At 37.1% G+C, this 23796-nt stretch overlaps 1 long non-coding RNA gene and 1 pseudogene across 2 annotated transcripts in view; both read left to right on the top strand.

Moving 5' to 3' along the window:
* The window catches only part of LOC144050876 (uncharacterized), a 174038-nt gene that overhangs the window by 20363 nt on the left and 129879 nt on the right, over positions 1-23796 (top strand). The window contains exon 1 of one of the 2 annotated variants that reach the window (XR_013293960.1): positions 10641-10854. The exons of the other annotated variant lie outside the window; for it this stretch is intronic. This is a non-coding gene — a long non-coding RNA (uncharacterized LOC144050876). Of the gene's footprint in view, positions 1-10640; positions 10855-23796 lie in introns of those variants that run through there. 2 annotated transcript variants of the gene reach the window in all.
* LOC144050726 (profilin-2 pseudogene) lies at positions 7203-7750 on the top strand (annotated as a pseudogene).

The following is a 23796-nucleotide window of genomic DNA, read 5'->3' on the forward strand; positions in this document are numbered from 1 at the left end:
AAATGGCCCCACATGGACGGGTGGGCCCACAACTCTGTGAAATCTCGAAATGTTGACCCCACTATGTAACAAAAATAAGACCACACACACACACACGCAATGCTCAAGAACGGTATGAAACCCTTTCAGCATTGATCAAGCCAGCGCCGGTCCTAGCTTGAATGGCACCCAGTGCGAAATCACCACAATGGTGCCCGCCACATCAACCACCAACACGTGCACAATGTTTAAAAAAGAGCGGGCCTCATGTTTTTTGGGAAATATAATGAATTTTCAACAAATAAGAATACCGCGACATCACAAGAGCAACTCAAATTAAGGAAACAGAGAATTAACCCTAAAAAGTATAAACCATGAAATAAATGAGAAAATTATGATTCTTTGTAAATAAAGTATTTATTGGTCCTTTTGAACCCAAAAAATTGAAAATGAACTTCTACATATGACTTTTGATTTGTGTCATATTTGATACATGTGGTCACAATGCTTTAATTTTGTACATTTATAACTGTCAAAAATATAATAATAAACAGACATATCAAACATATTAGTATTTCCTGGCAAAAATCATTTCCCTTTATTAGCTCATTTACTCCCAGACAGTTTCATTGAAGCAACCCCCTTCGTTCTTGGCTGTTTTACTGAATTTTGACTGATTTTGCAAGGCCCACAGAACATTGTGTTCTATTGCTAGAAAACACGGAACCTACCAAAAGAAAGATTAAAGTCTCTTCTTTCATCAGGAAAAAATCTATCTGTTCACAAAAACCCTGGTGAAAAGAGCTTGTTTTCAACATGGCCCTGGTTGATCTCATACTCTCATACGCTGCCACCTGCTGGCCGTTTTTGTAGTAACTACCATTGCTTCAAGCGTTCTCATCATTTCAGAGGTTGCATCAAAGCCTTCTGTATGCTCTAGCATAACAAAAAAAACATTTAAAAAAAAATGTATAAATGTTTTTGGGACACTTAAAACATTAAAAATAGAACGTATTTATACATGTTTTGGAGCAAATTAGTTAATAAGAATAGGTGTCTTTCCATTCTCAATTGGGGCGATCTTGCAAGGTCGCTAAAAAGCCATCAGCTGGGTGATACTGCCCTCTAACGGGTTATCCGTAAAATACATCATCATATCAGGGTTTTGATGGGCAAAAAAATATTATACTCATAAAATAGAGTGCTCAAAATGCCTTGTATTTAATATAACACGTAATTTAAAAAAAAAGAAGAAAATACTTAGGGAACCTTATTGACAATTCCGAACATCCGTGCATTTCTGCAAACAAACCAGGGAGATTGTTTTACTCGTCAAATGACATCTTCATTACATTTTGAAATCAAAATAATCAAAATGACAACGATCCGATGCTTTTCAATGAGCGCAGAGCGTCATTTTGAGGAGGGCTTGGAACGACTCACCCACAAAGTGAGCTAACAATGTATTTTTCTTTTAAACACAAAATGTCACCACAGAGCCACCAAAGATGAAAAAAGCCATTCAAGCTTACAGTGAAAGCCGCGAATGTTATTCTTAAACATTACTGTTAAAAATGCTCGTCCAATAAATTATTGACAAAACCGGTTGGCATTTTTATGTTAAGCGGGGTTGTTGTGATCTTCTAAATGTACCGATTAAAGTAACTTGTCTTCTAACTTAAAGTACTCTTAAAATCAAGTAATGAGTAACTAAGTTAGTAACTGTGGCAACACTAATGTTTACAACTATTTGCAGTGCATAGAATAAGGTAGTAAAATTGTCTATAAACATACTTACTATTTTGTATTGTTTTCAGTTTTCTCTGCCGTGCCGATGAAAAAATGTGGAAATAAATTCTCCTAAATGGCTATGGTTTAACTTTTTTTTTTTTAACACACTCCACGAGAACATTCGAACGGTCCTGTCTCCAAGTTTGGTAGATTGTAGCTATTCAATTGACTTTCCAAACCAAATTTTCCTCCAGCCATCCATTGTCTATAGCGCTTGTCCTCATTAGTGTTACAGGTGAGCTGGAGCGTATCCCTGACTTTGGGCAAAAGGCCTGATCTGACTCTTCCCTTCATTGATTTAAATGATTGTAAAGTCCACATTACTCCACTGGCAGCCGTGGGCAATTATTTTGCTTATTTAAGGATAAGCTCAACTGTAGTGTAATATATTGAGACCATATAGAATTTTTTTTATGCTTTCACTGTAGATTAGGTTGACAGTCAAGTGATGTTGTTTTTGTGTGGTTTGGGCAGGTACGGGTATTTTTGGAGCTCAAAGAAAATGAGAACTGTTGATCACCTCTCTTGTATTTTTAACTCATTCACTGCCATTGACGGCTATAAACGTCAAAAATTTATTTGAACTATTCCTGTTAGTTTAACATTTTTTTCCACTTTTGTTAACAAGAGTATGAAAACCTAGAAAAAAATGATTGTACATTTAGAACAGATATCAAATTAGTGATTAATCGTGAGTTAACTAGTGAAGTCATGCAATTAATTACAATTAAAAAATGAATCACCTGACATAATGATTATTAAAAATAAGGGCTGTCAGGCGATTAAATTTTTTTTGTCGTAGTTAACTCACGATTAATCACAAATTGTTAATCTGTTCTAAATGTACAATAAAAAAAATCTAGGTTTTCATACTCTTGTTAACAAAAGTAGAAAAAAATGTTTAACTAATAGAAATAGTTAAAATGATCTTTTGACGTTTATAACCGACAACATCAAACTTGTCACATTTCGGTTTGGCAAATTTCCAACATGAATAAAGTGAAAAGATAAAAATGCAGCGTGTAAATCCAACGTGGACGTCCTGCTTTAATGGAGGCAAATCTCTGCAGGTCTCTTACTCAAAAGGCCACATTTACTGTAAACGTTCCTTATTGAGTTGCATGTGATGCACACTTTAATGATTATGGAAGCGGTGAGTGATGCACGTCTAAAAGCTCCACGGTGATAATTCACATGTCTATTTGCGACTGCTGCCTCATGCTCTAATAAATGATTACTGCATATGAAGACAAACTAGTGCTGGTTTCAACAATAGCAAAGGTGGAAGAAGTGGAGTAGTGTTGCAATACTGCCATCTAGTGGAAAGTGTGTGGAGTGCCTATGAGACGTACTCGTGTTAGAATGATAGAATAACTTAAAGTGAGATGAAATTGACAAGTGAATGAAATATCAGGACAAGTTTTTTTTCTTTTTTTAAGGATATAGACTGCTAGTAGAAAATAATCACGTAAAAGCTGCATTAAATCATTAAGCCTCGATTTGACTTGAGTTAATGCCACAAAATCAAACAAAATATAACAGTATAATACCGCCATCGTGTGGTCATGCTGAAGAGCTACAGCTTGGTACGCTGACAATAACTCAGGTTGCCACAGCCACTATAAATTTAAATATTGACCCACTTTAATTTATGGAATTATACTAATAGCAATGTGATAGTCTAAGCAAGCTATTCTATAATATATGATAATTACTGTTAAATTATGCATCATTGCCTGTTTTCTTGTGATATAATTTTTTATCTGTTTAGTATGACAACCAATTTTAAATTTTGTATGTATGTATTTTGTTTGTTTGCATGTATTTATCTTTGTAGGATTAGTATGTACACTTGTAGAGCATTCTTTTATTTGAAAAAAATGTTGCTTTCTTATTTTTTATTTATTTTTTGCCTTGAATAAAATACAATGAATTAGTCTGCAGTACTTAAGAAATTATCCTACTCTACACTTGAGGAAAAATATGCAGATTGTTAAAAGTACATTTAAAATACATAAAATAATTACTGTATTTAAATTACAAATGTTTTCACGCATGTTATATTTTATCTATTTTTTTAAGAAACAAGTTTAGTAGGTGGTGAAGAATTAATTTCCTGTAGTGGAGACTTTTACAAAATGATTATGTTAACCACTCATATCCACGACATGTTAATTGTTAGTTGAACTCATTTTCAATAATCTTATGATAATCTCACATCAACTATACTCATATTAGCTGTATTCGTATTTTAGTGGAACGTGTTAACTTTTACACACTGTAGCCAATCCACACAAGTTTATGTACGCACACACATTTTAGTTTTATAGCTTAGAGTTGTTATAAAAAGTCCAAAATAAATAAAACTAATGAAACTCACAAATGCATTTTCTTTATTTGCATGACTATTCACATTGTACTGAAGGCATCACAACTATGAATGAATGAACACATTTGGAGTTAAGTACTTAACCCATTTACTGCCATTGACGGCTATAGACGTCAAAAATGAATTTGAACTATTACTTTCACATTTTTTTCCACTTTTGTTAACAAGAGTATGAAAACCTAGACATTTTTTTTTTATTGTACATTTAGAACAGATAAAACATTTGTGATTAATCTTGAGTGAACTAGTGAAGTCATGTGATTAATTACAATTAAAAATTTTAATCGCCTAATGCCCCTAATAAAAAAAAAAAGATTATAAAAAATTAGGGGCGTCAGACGATTAAATTTTTTAAAATTGTAATTAATTGATTAATCAGAAATTTTATATCTGTTATAAATGCACAATGAAAAAAAATCTAGGTTTTCATACTCTTGTTAACTAAAGTGGGGGGATTTTTTTTTTAAACTAATATAGTTCAAATTAATTTTTGACGTCTATAGCCGTCAATGGCAGTGAATGAGTAAAAAAAAAAAAAAGATTAAATTATTGAAAACATGTTTTATATTCGAGTTTCTTCAAAATATTTTCTATGCTCAAATGATTTATTTGCGCTCTTGGCATCCCCTTAATGAGCTTCAAGTGTATTCACCGCAGTATTGAAAGAGTTCCCAGAGGTAAAAATGACAAGAGTGTGCAAAGCAATAATCAGAGCAAAGAGTGGCTACTTTGAAGAAATTACAATATAAAACATGTTTTCAGTAATTTCACCTTTTTTTTGTCAATTACTCCACATGTGTTCATTCTTAGTTTTGATGCCTTCAGTGAGAATCTACAATGTATATAAATAGTAATTAGAATAAAGCAAATAACACATTGAATGAGGTGTGTCTAAACTTTTGGCCTGTATATACTTTATATAAAATTTACTATGGCCTTCAGAGCGAGGACTTGAAATTCAGTTCCTGTCAATAAAGAGGTACAGTGAACAGTAATGTATTTTTGTAGAGAAAGTGCAATAGTAAATCTACTGCCCCTGAAGCACAGTAATATGTGGCACAATATTTATGACTCTGCCACTGTTAAATTGTCGGAGGCAAAATGTGTTTTATTTTCCTGTCCTCAGGTGAGCTGTGTGTCATCTTTTTGCTTGCCAGCAAACATCTGTCATTAGTCACAGTTACGAGTGCAGTAAGCTTATATATACAATAGTATATTGTTTTCACCGCTGAGAGTTTTGTGAAGAAGAAACCAAGTTCTTGTTTCTTTCAAATAATACTGATAAATTGGACATTGACATGTTTGGTTAGCAGGATGTATATTGTGCATCTATATTGGAGGCTTTCAGTAAAAAGTCTACAATGTTTTAGTATTGATTAGCGGTGGTCATTTTTGCAGTTACAAAAACGGATGACTGGCCATGAATAGTTTTGTCCTCCCGGATTTAAACTGAAATCAACATAATTTGTTCTACTATGATGTGTTCTACTCTATGTAAACACTACTAGTTTGTACACGGCAACAACTGGTATTAACACCATAGCTGTCTTAAAATATGTGTGGTTACACAAGGTATTGTGTATTAAAGGGGAAGTCATGAAGTCACCCCCCCCCCCCCCCAAAAAAAAACTATCTTGACAATAATATGTTCTATGCAGCATCACTAGTCTAAATACGGTATTCAGGTTAAGGTTGTGTTAATGGAAAATTAGTTAAGCAGCAAAATCCAGCAGTTTTTATCATTATCAGAAGGCGGCCATTTTGCCATTTACTGTCGACTGAAGTCAGAAAACAGGTGAGCTGTGATTGGTTGTTGCCTGAGCCCTGAGCAACTGTGATGTCATCTTCAGTCGACAGCAAGTGGCAAAATGGCCGCCCCCCTGAGATGGATAAAAAAAACGGCTGGATTTTACCACATAACTCATATTCCACAAATGTAATATTAATCAGTAATGTCATGTTTGGACTAGTGAGGTTACATATAGCATATTATTGTAAAGAATTGTTTATGGTTGACTTCCCCTTTAAAGATAATTTTTTTTATTTTTATCCCTACCTATAAGAATAAGTATATAGCTGAGTACCAATACCAGGTTTTGTATTGGGCCAGTACCCGCCCTTATTTCATATTGGTACTCACCCTCTTGTGGCCAACAAGAAATTAGAAATAAGAATAAAAAATTGCTATTAGACCCATGCAAATTTATAGAAAATGCTATATTGGGATATATTCAGTAGGTCTTTCTTTAAAATGATTTGTCATTGTTTTTGGGGGGGGAAATTTTATGTATCAATATCAGTCAGACAAAAAGTGGTATCGAACATCCTCACTTATGAGTATTTGAATATAATAGTACCCTTTTTATTCACAGTGAGATCATATAAGTTCCAATTTGTGCAGGACAAAGAGTTTGACACTTGCATCATCAGTAAAACGCTGTCGCGGCTTGCACATCCCACCAAATGAAACATTGATGTTCCCCGCCAAGCCTCCATCCTTCTTGCTGCGCCGTTTCGCAGACAATTGCACTTTTGCTTGGCAATTTGTTCACGGCCAAGATGTATGGCCGCCATGATTAATATTTAAAATCAAATTTGGCAAAAAGACATAGATGGATGCGCCGCCTCCGGAGCTGTCGTGGGAACTCGGGCACAGGTACTGCGGGAAACTCTCGGATCCATTATGACTTTTAGTGGCTACACTTTGCGGTCCGTTTTTTTTTTGGTCAGAACACAATCGTCACTTACGTGTTATTGAAAGCTGCGTGGGATTATGACGGAGAGATGAATTTCTGGATAATGTCATCCTGCAGCACCGCTCCACATCCCACGGTGGAAACACAAGCTCCGTCGGGGTTTACCTCATGAAGCGTCTTTTGACGCTGGTAAGTAAGCAACACGATGACAACACACAGCCCTGTGATGTCACAAGACCTCATAGCTGGATGATGTCACACAATATGACACAATTCCTTACATGCATCGAGGAATGCATTTAAAAGCAATTGGGATTTTGTCCGAACTACACCCAAGTCCTTGTCTGGCTGCAGTGGCTTCCCTTGGTTGGTGACTTTACAAGAAAGCTTGGCGAGTACAAGCTCCAGTCGCATCTGTTAACATTCGTCACCGCGCTTCCTTTTTTTTTTCATCTCGGATCCATCGTCAGAAAACATGTCCTGGCAAAGTTACGTGGAGAGACTGATGGCGGAAGGCACCTGCCAGGATGCGGCCATTGTTGGCTACGGTGAGGCCAAATACGTCTGGGCCTCGTTAAAAGGCGGCACGTTCGCCAACATCACGCCCTCTGAAATCGACGTGATGGTGGCCAAGGAACGCGACAATTTCTTCACCCAGGGGCTGACCTTAGGCAATAAAAAATGCTCGGTACTCCGAGATAGCCTCAATGTTGACGGTGACTGGACAATGGACTTCCGGACAAAGAATTCCGACGGAGGGCCCACGTACAACATTTCTGTAGCCAGAACTGACAAAGTCTTGGTTATGGTTATGGGGAAGGCAAGTATCCATGGAGGAGTGCTCAACAAGCAAGCATATGTGATGGCGGACTACCTGAGGAGGTCTGGATACTAAAAGGCCCAGTTCCGGATCTGTCAACCACTTTCTGTCCTAGATGCAAGTTATTCTTCTCTTCCTTCTCCAAACCATCTTCGCCTTTTAAAGTTGATCCATAGCCAAGATAAAGTGAAGTCACTTAAGGAAGACCAGCGAAATGAAAGCCAAACACTTAAACACTGACACCGCAATGTAATCATTTACTTGGAGAGCTTTTAAAAAAAATTGCTCACACAGAACATCTTCTACCTTTCCCAACAACAACAAATTCCCGGAGGAGCAACTGTTGACTGTCTTGCCTTTCATACATCACATACCCCCCCCCAAAAAAAGCCCTTCCTGCTGGACGTCCTCTCAGATCTGCGCATACATGTGACCCAGTCTAGGTATTGTAATTTGATTCAGTTAACAATCATGAAACAGAATTTTACAAAACCAGTGAACATTCCACAGTTACCAGCTCAGGCAGTTATTGCTGTTTTTCTTTTGCCAGCTTCTCTAATGTATCTCATTTGTAACGGGCAGACATTTTGTTAAACAATAGATATCACTCCTTTCAAACTACCTGAAGTGTCTTTTTTGTTCCAAATGGGATCAAGTGCAGTACAAGCTTGTGCGTTGATTTAAAAAAAAAAAAAAGTGTTAAAAATGAGGGGAAACAAATGCAGGGCGGAGTTTTCATTCTTGTGGTATTTTCCTAGACTTTGCACCAGTGCAATTGGGCATAATAAGGCGTGTGGGATTGAAAATAGCCCAATCGTAGCGGCTCCCCTTATTTTTAAAACGGAGGTGGAAGAGCATGCCGAGTTTAACGTGACGTGGGAAATTGAAGACCACATTTCACCCATGACCGTGCGTCACTGTGTGCGAACCGTCCCTCATTCACAAGGGTGTTATTAAAATATGTTTAAGATGGTACTAATCATAATTTGTTCACTGGACTGATTTCTATAATGATTCAGATGGATTGTCACATTTGTGAAAAGGAAATACGATGACATCCACCACACGTCTGCAATCTGACTGCCTGCGCCTTGACCAAATACACTAAAATCATGTTACACCACCATTTAGACCTACTTTTACCGAATCTAGTCTACTTTTTGTAACCAAATTTGCAGCCGAGGTGTGTCATCCAAATAGCCTGCAGAATTCACACGTCATGAAAATTAAAATGCGTCTGTTTTTACACCAAGCTAAATTAGATTTGCGCTGGCACGAACAATATCTCATTCACTGCCATTGACGGCTATAGACGTCAAAAATTCATTTGAACTATTTCTATTAGTTTAAAAAAAAATTCACTTTTGTTAACAGTTTGAAAAGCTAGATTTTTTATTGTACATTTAGAACACATACAATTTGTGATTAATTGTGAACTAATGAATTAACTAATGAAGCCATGCGATTAATTACGATTAAAAATTTTAATCGCCTGACGCCCCTAATTTTTTATTAATCTTTTCTTTTTTTAAATCACGTCAGGCGATAATTTTTTTTTATTGTAATTAATTGTATAACTTCAATAGTTAACTCACGATTAATCACAAATTTTATATTTGTTCTAAATGTACAATAATTTTTTTCTAGGTTTTCATACTCTTGTTAACAAAAGTGGAAAAAATGTTAAACTAATAAAAATAGTTAAAATGCGCCCGTTTTTATACTGAGTCTTATACTAGTCAAAGCATCTTCAAGATCATGTGGTGAAACTGAAATCTGAATATTTTTGCGTGCCAAGCAAAAGCTTACCCAAATCTCTTTTTTAATGCATGTTCAGTGGTCAAGGAGTAGGCTACAATGATATAGAGTTATCATTTTTCTGTGTCCGTGATAAAAAGTTGAATTGAACGGTTGAGGAAAATGTAAGCAAATAGCGTGTTAGCTTAGCATGGTATATAAAAGATGGCAACTACCTACTGGACTGAGCCTCTCTCAAGAGAGATTTATGATGGATGAGCACTGCTGTGCTGCTCACTTCATCACCATTGAACACAGAAAACTCTGTCATGAGCACGGTGATGACGAATAGCCGTAGCTGGCACATATTCCTCGGGATGCCCCTTAGTAACACAAGAACACTTGCAAGACTTGGACCTTCTCCAAGTGACGTGTGCGAGCTAAAAGACATTGCAAAAGTTTCCAATTTGAGGCTGCTTTGAAAAATAGAGCCCTCACGGGGTCATTCATCTACTTATGGTAGTTGTGACAACACATGCTTTGTCTTTATCAAGGAGCTTTTTTCTTGGAGTAAACTTTTTAAAGACTGTATAAGCAAATGTTATATCTTTAAAGTTTAAAAATGATCATTCATGGGGAATGGATGGAACTCTTTATTTACAATATTTTACTGCCATTTGATTCCGCATAATAGATAGTTGATTGGTTGGAAGTTTGCTATTTGTGTTTCTCCAATGCATTACAATTGGTGTCGGTTATACACAGATTTTCGATATTCACAGGTAAAATATTAAAGCGATCAAAACCAATATAATATTCCACTTTATTCTCAACCTCAGATACTCAACTTGAGCAACAATGTCATCTTTATATTCATTTGTTATTCATAGCCTGATATCTCGTATGTGACATTTTGTCCCCAAAAATATGAGATGACATTTTTCCCGATTTGAAAAAGTGCATTAGCACTGTTAAGAACAGAGTAGAATGTCCATCTTAATTATGGAATACATGTACCGCCGTTACATAATAAGATTGCAATTTTTTTAAATCCGTATTCTATTACAGTTACAGGAAAAAACTAGCAATCAGATTACAGGTACATTTATTAAAAATGGGGGATTACAATTTCCAAAAAAGAGAGTGCGAGAGAGAGCGAGAAAGAGAGAAAGAGCGCACGCACGCACGCGCGCACTAACGCGCGCACGCGCGCGAGTGGGACCGTTGCTACAAATCGGGGAGGTGGGAACGAACAAACGAACTAACTGACTAGTGGTGTCCTCCACACGCGGGCAGTTTGAAAAAGCTTCACGGACGGGAGGAGGAAATGACGACCGGTATTCACTGGAACTTACTCTGGGCGAAAGTTTGAGCTGAGAGTCTAGCGGCATGCTACGCGCTGTAGCTTCTTGCTAGCTAGCCCGCTAGCCTACAACCATAATGTGAGTTACACCTTCCAAACAAATCTTCCTCCCACCAATTCACTATTTAAACATCATACACAACATATAAACTTGTGACTGGGATAAAAGTTCATTTTTTGCAGTCCTCATTATCTATCTATCTATCTATCTATCTATCTATCTATCTATCTATCTATCTATCTATCTATCTATCTATCTATCTATCTATGAGGTGTGGTTGCTTTCAGTGACAGTTCGAAAAGAGCATATGGCCTTCAATCAATCAATCAATAGCCTACATTCTTTTTAATTACACAAGGATTTTTGCTATTTGTGGGCTGCCCGGGTCCCTAACGCAAATAGCAGAGGCACATTGTATAGAATATATATTGTGGTGATATTTATTTTTATTTTGTCTTCATGAGCATACTCAATATTGGAGTAATTCAAAAGTTATCCAGTTACATGACTTTAATATTATGGTACTTGGATTACGGTACTAGCTACATTTTTAGCAGGTAACTTGTAACTGTAATGGATTGCATTTTAAAAGTAACCCTCCCAACCCTGATTATGACTCCCATGCAGTCTCATCTTTTTGTGATACACAGTATAGGAAAAGTATCCACTTGACCAAGGCATACTGTCATTGAGTCAATTGAACTCTGTTGCTAACCAAAACAGGAGCAGGTAAACAATTTATCTTAGTGTGGAGAGCCAATTTATGTTCAAAACTGCTTCCATGCACAATAATTAAGATGATTAGTCGTCTTCAATGACAGCATTGGAATCGCTCCACAATGTTGTGTGTGATCCATGTGAATGTTTTGGGAGACGTGGTGGGTCATTTGTCTTCATATTTACATATTTATGTAAGTGACAATGTAACTCAAAATATACATACATGTTAAACTGCCTTAAACATACTTCGGGAAACAATTTGAGCTTTCCACTTTTTTTTTTTTTTTTGAGGCAGTGAAAATTACGGGAAAGGGTGATTGATATTTGCTGGAAAAATGTAAGCAAAATTATAATGTCTTGAAATAACTTTCAACGGGTCCAAAAATGACACGAAAGAGAACTATTAAGGAGCTACGCCCTTGAACTGTGATGGACGTTTTAATGATGCCATCATGTCCTAAAGTTATGTGTCCCCAAATAGTCCTTCTGGCTTCTTTATGACCTATAAAAATACAAAAACAAAATACTCCATTCATGATTAAGCACAATACTGTACATCTGGAGAGCTCCACTTATGCGAGGCTTTCTATGACAAAACAGTACTTCCATTACTAATATGGACATGGTTGCCATGGTAACGCGCAAGCTTCCCCATTTGGACATTTTGACGCGTTGTCTGGCAGAGCTTGGCTATAATTAATCACACTGATGATGTTTGAATAGCATTTACTGAACGTGTTATAAGTTCAACTTGGAGACTTGCTGGCTAATTGTCTTGTCGAAATGTGACAAGGCCATAATTAGTGTTATTACATTTTTGGTGCGTGCGTGTGTGTCTCCAGCCATGCGTCATCTGTAGAAATGGAAATAGGTTTTACAGTAAATGGGTCATTAATACAAATCTCGGAATGTTCTTGTACAATTCAGAATTTAAGCAGAATTCTATGGGAAAATGTACCATGAAATTTGTTAGTATTGCACACAAATCATGAGTTTGCTCTTCGTTTGTAATTTGTGTTCTCTTAGGCTTTTGGCGACACCTAATTCAAATTGGAGACAAATACAAGTGTCTTCAACAGAAAACTGAAACGGTGGCTGAAGTCAGGCCAAAACTGTTCTCATTTAACGAGAGAGATTAATAAGCACTATCAACTGTACAGGAAATGTACTTGTGTATTATTATTGTATTTTATTGGAAATTGATTTGTGATGTTAATGACTCTCATCGTAGGCTGTCTCTTACATCCGCCCGAGGGGCTGCCAATCAAAATTATCTTAACGTAGCTAACTTGGGCACATTTACGTTGTAAAATGTTGATTAATGTGCATTGTCCCTTATTTAAATAAATGCAATGGAGCAGCTTCAATAAGGTAAATTTCAATTTTCCACAAAACACTATTTTGTTAAAACTGTTAGTATACAATTGACTATAGTACATTAGTAAAATGATCTTGGGAAAAAAATAATCTCCATCCGCCCTGGTCTTGCAACGCCCATAAATTTTTTTAACAAACCAGTTCACCTGAGGAAAAGCAACCCGAAACAGATGATGTCACCTCTTTAATTTTTTTAAATTGATTGTACATTACAAAAACCAAAACTTCAAAGCAACCAGTAACACTTTTATGAATAAATCGTGCTACCGGGATTGTTTTTTGACCTTGTTTTTGTTGTTGTTTTCCCTCCTATATGTCTGGTTATTTTTATGTAGTTTGTACCCAGACTGGTAAACAAAAACAGTACATATACAACATGTCTATTTTTTTTTTTCAGCATGAATGTGTTGACTTATCCATTCTCTCTCTGGAGCTCAAAAACAAACAAGCAAAACATACAGTAAAATGCTACACTTTTAATTGCTATTTGAAGGTCAGCGCTGCATCTTGCAAATAGGCTGCGATGTGTATGTGAAGCAAAAATAAAAGACAAATATGGGCAGAAAACGTAAAGGCAAGAATTTAAGCAATAGACTAATTTGTACTACAAGTTTCAAACCTCACATCATTACAGAAAAGAGTTGTGGCCGAAAACTACTCTGAGACCCCAGCACCGAGGAACCACCGAGGGCCAGGAAACTCACCTCATCCAGTCGGTGGGTACCGAGAAATAAGTCAATTGTTACATATAAACAACAATATGACTTGTATTCATATTGAATAAAAAAAAAAAAATGTGAGTAGTTATGAGAAATTCATTTGTATTACTAGTTTTTAGAAGAAACGCACTTAAATTCTCTTAAATATTTATCAAAACATGTGAACCTTTGCAAGAGGGTTTCCTCAAAGGGGACCTGTTGTGTTTGTTGAATACGGTTGTCAACTTGTCATCATTCCGTTTTAAATGTTATGTGTCTTTACTGTTTATAGGCACACACCCGCCTTACAGTTGAGACTAGTGTTGGTATACCTGGCTTGGATCCAGCTCATATATCGATTCTCAATAGACAATGCAGGTGTCCCTAATGAAGTGTCTGGTGAGTGGATAGCATTAAAATCAGCCTTAATTTGCAAGATCACACTGCGGAGTGCTGATCAAACACTGACTAGCACCAGGATTTTTTTTTCTTCTTCTCTCGACTAAACTAAATGCCTGACTTTATTTTTAGCCCAGCTGAGTTGGAGGTGAAAACAGTAGCTAAAGGAGCTCCTAACTGCGGCGGCACATCTCCCCTCTTATCTAAATAAGTAATGAGGCTGCCACGCGCTGACAACAAAGTATTTTGAAAATACTTGTAATGTATGGCTGCAAAAGGAGAGGCAGGGCATTGATGTATGGCACAAACAGGCCTGGAAACAGGTGAAATATTAATGGGATGCTTTCCCCTCAGCCCCCTGGAGTTAATGCGTCTGATTGCTTTGAACAGGGTCTCGGGAATGAAGAGAGGAGTGTGGACGAGGACACCAAAGTCTGAATTTAATATATGCATTTTTTTTTTTTTTGCACGACTGCAAATAGTGCTGCTTCTGGTATTTGCAGCTAATTCTGTGACTGAGTTGGGACTCATTACAGCCCAAAAATCTAACAGCAAAAAAAATTTTTTTGCCCCCCAAAAGAAAAATCTGAAAAAAATATGAATATAATTTGTGGGAGAAGACATTAAAATTTTAGCAGGATAACATGAAGCGTTTTAATTTTACTAGAAAAAGTCATAATTACGACTAGGGACGTTTGATACCACTTTTTTCCCCCCCAGACCAAAATCAGTACAAATACTCAATTCTTGAGTAGTCCCCGATACTGATAACAAGTACTGACACCAGTAGTGCTTTTGATACATACAATTTCCACACAAAAAAACAATGACAGATAATAACACACACAAATGCATGAAATCAATGGAGATTTTCTATTTCTCTAATTTGTAATTTGTAAAATCTCATTGTATAACAGTCACAAGAGGGCGGCCGATACTGGCACCGATACCATAAAGTAAGGCCTGGTGCGACAATTTAAATGTTATGAGAATAGCCATAAAAATGCAAGAATAAAGTTGTCATTTTTACAAGAATAGTCATAGTACTGCTTTATTTATTTATTTCTACAAAAAAAATAAAACAAAAACAAGTCATACCTTATTTTATAATAGTAAAAAATTAATTGCAAGTGATAACTATGAGCGCTGTATGATTCATAATTCAGCAAATAGTAAACTATTCTTCAAAACTTAAACTTAAAATTCTGTCGCCTATGTATTCATCCCAGTATAAACACTTTGAATGGCCCACTAACTTCATGCTATTGAAACTTTTACAAATTCATCCTTGCAAATTGCAGTGAATTCATTGATGAAAAATATATATTTGACTTTTCTTTCCAATTATCACATGGACTTTCATATGGTTGCTGGAGTTTGCAGTATGTGAAAACACCACAAGGGTGCAGCAGTGTAAAGGGAAGAGGCGCTCTCCATGTCACAGAGCAGTGAACGGCATCTGGAAATGTCAATTGTAAATTCCGTGAGCCTAAATGACACACAACGTTTTTTTAAACTCCACCAATCACAATGTTTTGCAAAATTGATGCTGCAAAATGCAGTGATGCCACGTGGAAATAACCGGCTAAAAATAATTGAGGTATAATGTGTTGGAATTGTCATACCCAGGAGACGAGCCTTTAAACAACGCTGACGTGCCAAATTAAAAAGTTCCGTTTTGCGAGTGGCCATGGCATCCCGAAATGCCACTCAACTCCCGGAAAGGTCAATAGTTAAAATAACTTTTGTCAAGAGGAAAAGGAAAACTTGGCGGGAGTGTGGCAAATTGCTTCCAGATTGGTGGCTTTCTTTGCGAGCCAGTTATTAGCCAAATTGAGTGCAGACAACTGACAACACTTAAAGCCGAATTTTCAAACATTGTTTGAAGTGCTGCTCGGAATCGTGACCTTAGTCCCCCCCACCCTCCCTATTTGTTTCATGTGCAAAATACATGCCTGGCTGGGATTTCACTTTACATAAGATTAGAAAGGATTTCTGATTGACGCAAAATGGCCCGATAACGACGCTGAGATGCTCGGAGCAACCGCAGCGTCTTTGGAGCTCTCAAATTACCTTTTTATTGTTTTCATGAGCATCTTCTGCGACCATAACACCACACTTTCCATCCTGTAAATGTTTTGTTCTGTGATTACGCTTTATTCTTCCCGCAAAAGTGTTTTATTTCCCTTTCTCCAGGACTACTATTAAAAAGTATGCTTTTTTTCACCATTAAAAAAGGAAATCATCATACATTGTTAAGTTAGTGTGCACGCAACCACTCAACATGGGATTCATCTTAACTAAGGAAAAATTGCATCTTGCTTGTAAGTGGCAATATATTACTTTCAAGTAAAGTGACAAGGACAGCCATGATAATACGAGAAAAAGTCATACATTTGTAACAAAGATGTATTATTGTGAGAAGAAAAGATGTTGTGGAGATACTCATGTTATTGCGAAAAAGTTGTCTATAAGAAAAATTTGGTTGCTTATTATAAATAGAGACAGAGAACATAGTCAACTTCAACAATAGGCTAGCATTAGCATTGTAAACAAGCCGACGTTAGCCATTGAACTAACAAATATAATATAGCCTACAATTAAGTCATGATAAAGAAAATTGATCAGTTTGAGGATAAAGTTGTAATAATGTAAGAATCAAAGTACATACGTTCTATCTTAAGAAAAGAACGTGTGTAGTTTTGTTATTTTTCTTTTTTTGCGGCCTATAGGCCTAACCCAAGTTAATGTTACTGTACATTGCACCCAAACTATTTCCATTGTGCAGAACATTCATCATTTGATTTCTGACATACTTGCATTTAATGTTTTGGGTGGAAAAAGTAGTACACTTCTAAGTGTTGCTTGAATAAACGTGCATTTTTCCAGTATATTTAACCAGCATAAAATGTGGTGTGAAAGTCCCATTGGCCAGGCTTAATGCTCACCTCAGTTCAGCCTTCTTGACTAGCGCCGAGTTGCCCTGCTGCTTAAAATGAAAAGCAAATATTAATATGAACTGGTGTTAGGGTGGAATGTGAAATATGGGAGGCCCGGGAGGTGTTGCGCATTCCTCGTTTAATGACACATTTACACTCTTGTTTTTCTTCATCCACATAAATGCCTCATTCAGCGTTCGACATCATTGTACACTTGCCGGCTGATTCGTTTTTTTACTGACTGCAAAAGTAAGATTTGAATTTAATCTCATGGTTATGTTTAGATACAACACAAATGTGATTTATAGCAAATGCTGTAGTTATGTTTTTAGATGTGAATCGATCTCTGTTTGTATTACAAAATAATTTCTCCAATCAGAAATCATGCCCTGAGCTAGTTCCTTGGAGCTTTAGCGCCTTCCCAAGTAATTGTAGAAGTTTGTACACTGTTACATCCTTACCTTTACCTGATAAAATAAATAATAAAATGTTGTAGGATAAAAAATGTCATCGGAATCTGTAGAGCGACCATTTATGATCTTAAATTGACATTGTTTATCACAGTCTTGCTATAACGCTAACAGTGGCTTTTTTGTTTTTATTGATGTTTTTATTTATTTATTTATTTTTTCCTGAAAATTGGCAACATTTGTACAAATGACTGGGAGCAGCTGCTTCACGATACAACAGGGCTCAGTGCAAAGCTGGTTAGTATTGAAGCGTCTTTTATGAGATGACGAGTGAGTGTGTGGCGTAATTTCAGTCCGATGGATGGCCCTCGCCATCCGTGCAACCAGCTCACATTAGGAGACCAATTACCACTCGCTGAGATGAAAGACTCTTTGTAAATATGAAATGGCCGCTCCGAGGTGACTTTAATGGAGTTAACCCAGGAACTGGGTGGGGCGGCGGCGATTAAATTGGCCTCCACCATATTAACCAATCCGTCTGTGTCGGCCCGCAATAGCTGATCGAAGAAAATGAATGGGTGCCATCAAAACGCTGGCCAACGGCAATGTCCTTGTCTTGCTTTTTATTTGTGAATAATATTTTTGTTCAATTTTACCATTCAAAACGCCATGCTAATTAACAGGTGTTGTGCCAAAGTAGTTACCGCCAGGGGCGTAGCCAGAAATCTTTCATTGGGGTGGCCAGGTTACCACGGTTACCACGCAAATTTTTTTTTAATCCCCTGCCACAGGATCTTAACTTTTACCACTTAAAAGTGGCAATTTTTTCGAAAATGTTCCTTGTTCCTAACCCTAACCTTAAACTTCAAACATATGGAAGAAAACCGAAAAAACATTAACATTCATCAGTCGTTTGAGCTTTTTCTATGTATGCTGAGATTTCCTACTGCGCGCGTGGTCATTGAACACACCTAGAGTCCATTACAGAATGCGAGCGTGTTCTTGCTTTTCTTTTGTTTATCTGCGATACAAAACCTTGTTTCTAAAACTCAAAAACACACGTGTCTTCTTCATGCTTTTATTGAAAAACACGCGTAATCGCGGAAGGGGATAGCCTACAATTTTTTTCAGGAGTAACTACTTAGGTGCAGGTGATTTGTACTGGTGGTATTTAATTGCTGGACTCGATGGGAAACAATGGATTTGAGAGGTTCCATGTATTCGTGTGGAGCGCAGATGGAGCACTGGGAAGGGTGTGAGGTCTTTTAATTGGATTCATCGGCGCACAGGTTGCTTGCCTTCAACCGATCAGAACGACATTGAAATACGGCGACATTTGCTAGTCGGGCGTCTCCGCGTTTAAAAGCATATTGGGCTTTACGCACACAGCCCTTCTAATGATCCATCATAGCATGTGGACCGGGGGGCGAGCCCTCCGTTCCACATAAATAAGCAGCAATTTGACCATCTGCTTGGATTCTTTCCATCTCCCTGGAGACCCCCATCTGCCTTTACATTATCAATTACAGTTCAAGCATGCTGCTGCCCCCACCGCTCTCCTCACTAACTTCTCAACTGGCTCAACCCTCCTGGCACGCTTGAGAGTAACAAGCCAGATTCAAACACAAATATGTGTTTGTTTAAAATATGTCAAACTCCCACACATGCTTTAAATTGACACATAATCTAAGACTGGATTTACACTGCAGGTACAAGTGTTCAATTCAAATATAATTCCTATTTACCTGTGTGTGCGTGTTTTTTTTTAAAATTTTTATCGTTCATTTCAAGTGACACATGTTTAGTTCCACTGACAGAACACAAACAACCTAGATGCCTAAATTCATATTGTGAGTAAATAACTTTATACACATCAACAATACATAACAAATGTCCAACAAAAGAGTTGGATTGGGCTGATTCCTCCCACCACTGATTTAAATGAGTGTACCTTCGTCATTACTCCATTGGCTTATTTCACGATGGACACGCCTCTACTGTATCATATTAACATATTGCATTGATTATGCTTTTGCTGTAGATTCTTTTAACACGTTTCTTTGGGTTGTGTTTGTGCAGACGAGGGTGCATAATAGGTCACAAGTCAGTGTTGGGGTGTCCAAACTACTGCCCGGGAGTCATTTGGAGCCTAGCAGTATTTTTCACTGGCCCGCGGCATATAATAAAAATACATTTGATAAGGCCCAGAAGGCTAGTAAAATAAAAAGGCGGGGGGATTAGTTGGTTGAAGTGAGAAAGAGGGTTGTCGGTACCAATATTACTAATAAATTGGTTTATATATGGTAGAGCTTTTCTATATATGCATAGATACAAATAAACTTGTTAACGACTAAAATAATAAGAATAAAAAAAATATTTCATTTATTTAGGCACACATTAAAAATACTTGTAAGCACAACAAAACAAATGTAGTTGTAATACATTTGTGTTAAAAAAAAGAAAAGAAAAAATTGAAATTCTGAAACGAATACCTTATCACCATTAACAGAAAGCTGTTATTTAGCAGTTCAAAAAAATAGAAAAATAGAAACAACATGTAATTGCTTGATTTATTGATTTCAATATGTTTAATAAACTCAAGTCAAAGAATTTCAGAGCGGTCCTTCCGGGGGTATACCTGATCTGTGTGTTTACACTGCACTTGCTTCGGCAGATATCTGATATGTATCAGATTTCTCGCCACGTTTGGAAGCGGCTACCATGACTCATTTCCCAAATGTGCAACTCGAGAGCGAAAAGATGGAATTGTGTCACTTGAATCGTCGTGCATGTGTAAAAAAAACAGACACAAAGTGTCTTTTATAACTAGTGATTTTGCATTCACAACAAGCAATGACAATGAAGACAAAAGCCAAATTGTGTTGATTTCGGATTCAGGCTGTATAAACCTTGCTAGTTTTGATGTAACCAGCATGACCAATATCTTCTCTTTCTTGCAAGGAGTAAACTCCGTAGGGATTACCAGGAAATAGTCTTATCCGATTTTAAATACACGGCATTGCCTAAAGTGTTGTGATCTTTCTAATGGCAGCCTCCATCTCCACCTTGTTCTGGATGATCCTGCAGGTTTGCTCATCCGAGGAGATGCTGGAGGATGAGATTTCCAGGAAAAGTGGTGGTGCTCTCATGGGGAGGGAGGGGGCTGTGGGGCAGAGGTATCTGTGGGAAGAGGACCCTCGTCAAGCACCCTGTGTCGCATTAATATGTAGACAGGTGCTCTTTTGGCGGGTTCATAAGCAGTTCAGCGGCAGCCAGAAGGCAGTGCACTTTACAAGGCTCCTGGAGGATTTTCGAGCCAACCAAGCCAATAATCCTACTTTCAGGAATGGGAGTCTTTCCTCTCGCTATCAATCCCAGATCGAAAACATCAAATAGAATATCTAGAACTCCCCTCCTCTTACACACACACACAAAAAAAATCACTTACTAGATCGAAATAGACAAGCAAGTGAAAGTGTCATCACCTTAGGGATGAGGGGATGGATGGATTTTCCTCAAATTGCAGAATATTTTCCTCCAGTGAAAGCCGATGGTTAAGCGCGGCACTTATTGATAAGGTTGTGCGCTGGGGAGAAGCAATCGGCAGAAGTGCTCTTTCATGTTGCACTAAGAATAAAGCGAGGATTAAGGGTGGGCCTTTCAGCCACAACACAGGAAGAGTATTTTTATCATTTCTTCAGACTCCCCCTGGGAGGATGGTGCTATCGCCTGTGGCGGCACTAGCGGGGTACCATCCCCCCCAAACTTGGGGTCTTTGCCTGGCACCCGGGAGTGTGGGAAATTCCCGCCTCCTGTACGGCAGCTGGCAACCGCATTTACAATATGCCCATTTAGCACGCGCAATGGCTGGAACAATGTCATATTGTCTGTAAGCAAAGTATGACAAAAATGTCGGCTTTGCTGAGAACAAGGTTATTTTAGTTAACTAAAACTAACGAAAAAACTAAAATTCAAAAACTGAAACTACATTTTACGTTTACAAAACTAAAACTAAAAAAACTAAAACTAATTATAATTATAGCAAAAATGTCCTTTGTTTTCTTTGATGATTTTAAATGTGATTTAAGTAGATTTATTTTGATATTAACCGGAATAAGGACATTTGAAAGTGTGTCACACAAAAGTGACGTCATCTAGCAGCAACCAATAGAAAAGCACCTTCAGATTACGTTGCTTCCATTGTGTTTTTTAAATATTGTGCACAAATAATACACTTTTTTTTAAACTAATACTGAAACTAGCTAAAACTAAAACTAAACATTTATGAAATAAATAAAACTAATAAAAACTAACAGAACCACCTTGAAAACTGATTAAAACTAACTAAATTTAAAAATCAAAACTCAAAAGGCAAAAAAACTAACTAAAATGAAAAATTCCAAAACTATAATAACCCTGGCTGAGAAACACAAAATGCACAGTCTGACGTGACTGTTATATGCAAATTAACTTATTTTCCCAGTGGCCCAGATTTTTTATTTTTTTCACAAAAAAATCAAGGAATTTTGTTGCCAATTGCTGAAAATATAGGTCCAATCTCGTTTTTTTTTTCCCCCATCTTCCTGAGCTCAGCGAAGTATAGCAGCATATCCTGCACAGTCTTCAATAAAGATGTTAAATTTGTTTGGCAAGCTGATCACGTCACAGGAGGATTTTGTTCCCTATTTATGTTCAATTCCTAGGTCCAATTTATTTTTCTGCAGTAAGTAGCATTTCATGCGTTTTTATTGACTGATAGATTCTTATTTTGTCATTGTTAATCAAGTGATCAAGTGATAGAGCAACACAATCTTTATTGTTGCTGATTTTCTGCAGATTTGGTGGTTGAATATCATCTCTTTTCTATCTTGCTGAGGTTATCATATCATGCACCTTCTGTAAAATAATTTTTCAAACATAGGCGTCTCTGTTTTTTGTCATATGTGGGCAAAATTTGGACCCCCGCCATTCACAGCAAGACATAGCAGCATTTCATGCACCATCTTGACCACATGGTATCAGCATAAGTGCCTCAATTTGTCCTCAGATTTTGGTTAATTTTGTATCACCGTGAGACATAACAGCATATTATTCACTATCCCGAGTTAAAAAAAAAAAGTAATCAGTTTCTCCTCATGGTTTGTTCACATGATCCCAGCATAGCATCTCTGTCCACAAATTTTAGGTTGCAGTGAGTCACAGCATATCGTGCACTTCTTGAATAAAGACTTGAATGCTTTTCCTGCCAAGAATGTTAATTAACGTAAACGGAAATCCCAACAAGTAACACCAATAACGTTAATTGACGACAACTACGCCCCCTATCTCTTTTCAATGGACTCCCGTGTATCAAATTACATGAAAACATGGCGGATCTTGGGAAATATACGTTTTCAAGGATGTCGTGAATGATCAAAGCGTTTGCCACATTAAATCTAATTCACAGAGCGTCACTAAACAAAAAATATATTCGTGTCAAAGTCACTGCTATGCAGAAAATGTATCTTTTCACAAAAAGCTAGTTTTATAGCTTGGTGTCACTCAAATTACCTATTTTCAAATGGTGATTACTTAAGAACGGAGTAACGTAGAATCATACTTTTTTTTTTCTAATGAGAGAATGGAATCCAATTTTTCATATGGTATTCAACATGTTTACGTAGTCATAGCACACAGTATTCTGTTTGCCTTGAAAGATGAGTGAAAATGCTCGAAATCGGCTGGCACTATGGCTTGTCTTTTTGAATAACGTTTGACAGTAAAAGAGTTAATTGGGTGAACACATGATGCCAGCATAGCATCTCTTTAAGTCACGATTTGGCGAATGTTGGGTCGGTGCCATCCACAGCGATCCATAGCAGTTATCTGTTTTACGCATCATTACAAGTTGAGGAAGAGAACGTTTTCATTTTTCAAGATGAAGCGCATACATACGAGCTTCAATTGAGGATCAGCTGTGTGAATGATACTTTGTAAACATATGAAATAAAAAAGACAGTAGTCATCACTTGCGGAGGTTGTTTCGTTACCTTCACTAACCTTCCCATGGGACACAAAGGTCCCTTTTAAAAAAAGAAAAGAAAAAAAGACTGGTCTTTGTTGAATTAAATCCAGGTATCCTTGCGATTAATTACAACTGAATAAATAATGTGCGCTGGGCCTGTTTAACAGGTTTTATTCTGGAGACCGTGAGGGCCATTTATTACCGGGGTCAGTGTGAGAGGGCGAGATAAGCGAGCGTTGCATTGAAACGGGCCAAACCGGTAGAATTTAGAATACCAATTAAACCACAAGACAATCACGACATAAATCACAACTTGAGAGAAACTATTGATCAGTTCCCAAACACAAGCTACTTTTCTCCACCAAAAAAAAAAAGTCAGAGCAAAAATGAAACAAGCAAGTACAAGATTAGTCTTACTTTGTTTTTGAGTGTCCGGGGAGGCAGGTGAAGTCTGCCCTTATTACCAATGTCAG

This window comes from Vanacampus margaritifer, chromosome 4, assembly GCF_051991255.1.
Source record: "Vanacampus margaritifer isolate UIUO_Vmar chromosome 4, RoL_Vmar_1.0, whole genome shotgun sequence".
Lineage (NCBI taxonomy): Eukaryota > Metazoa > Chordata > Actinopteri > Syngnathiformes > Syngnathidae > Vanacampus > Vanacampus margaritifer.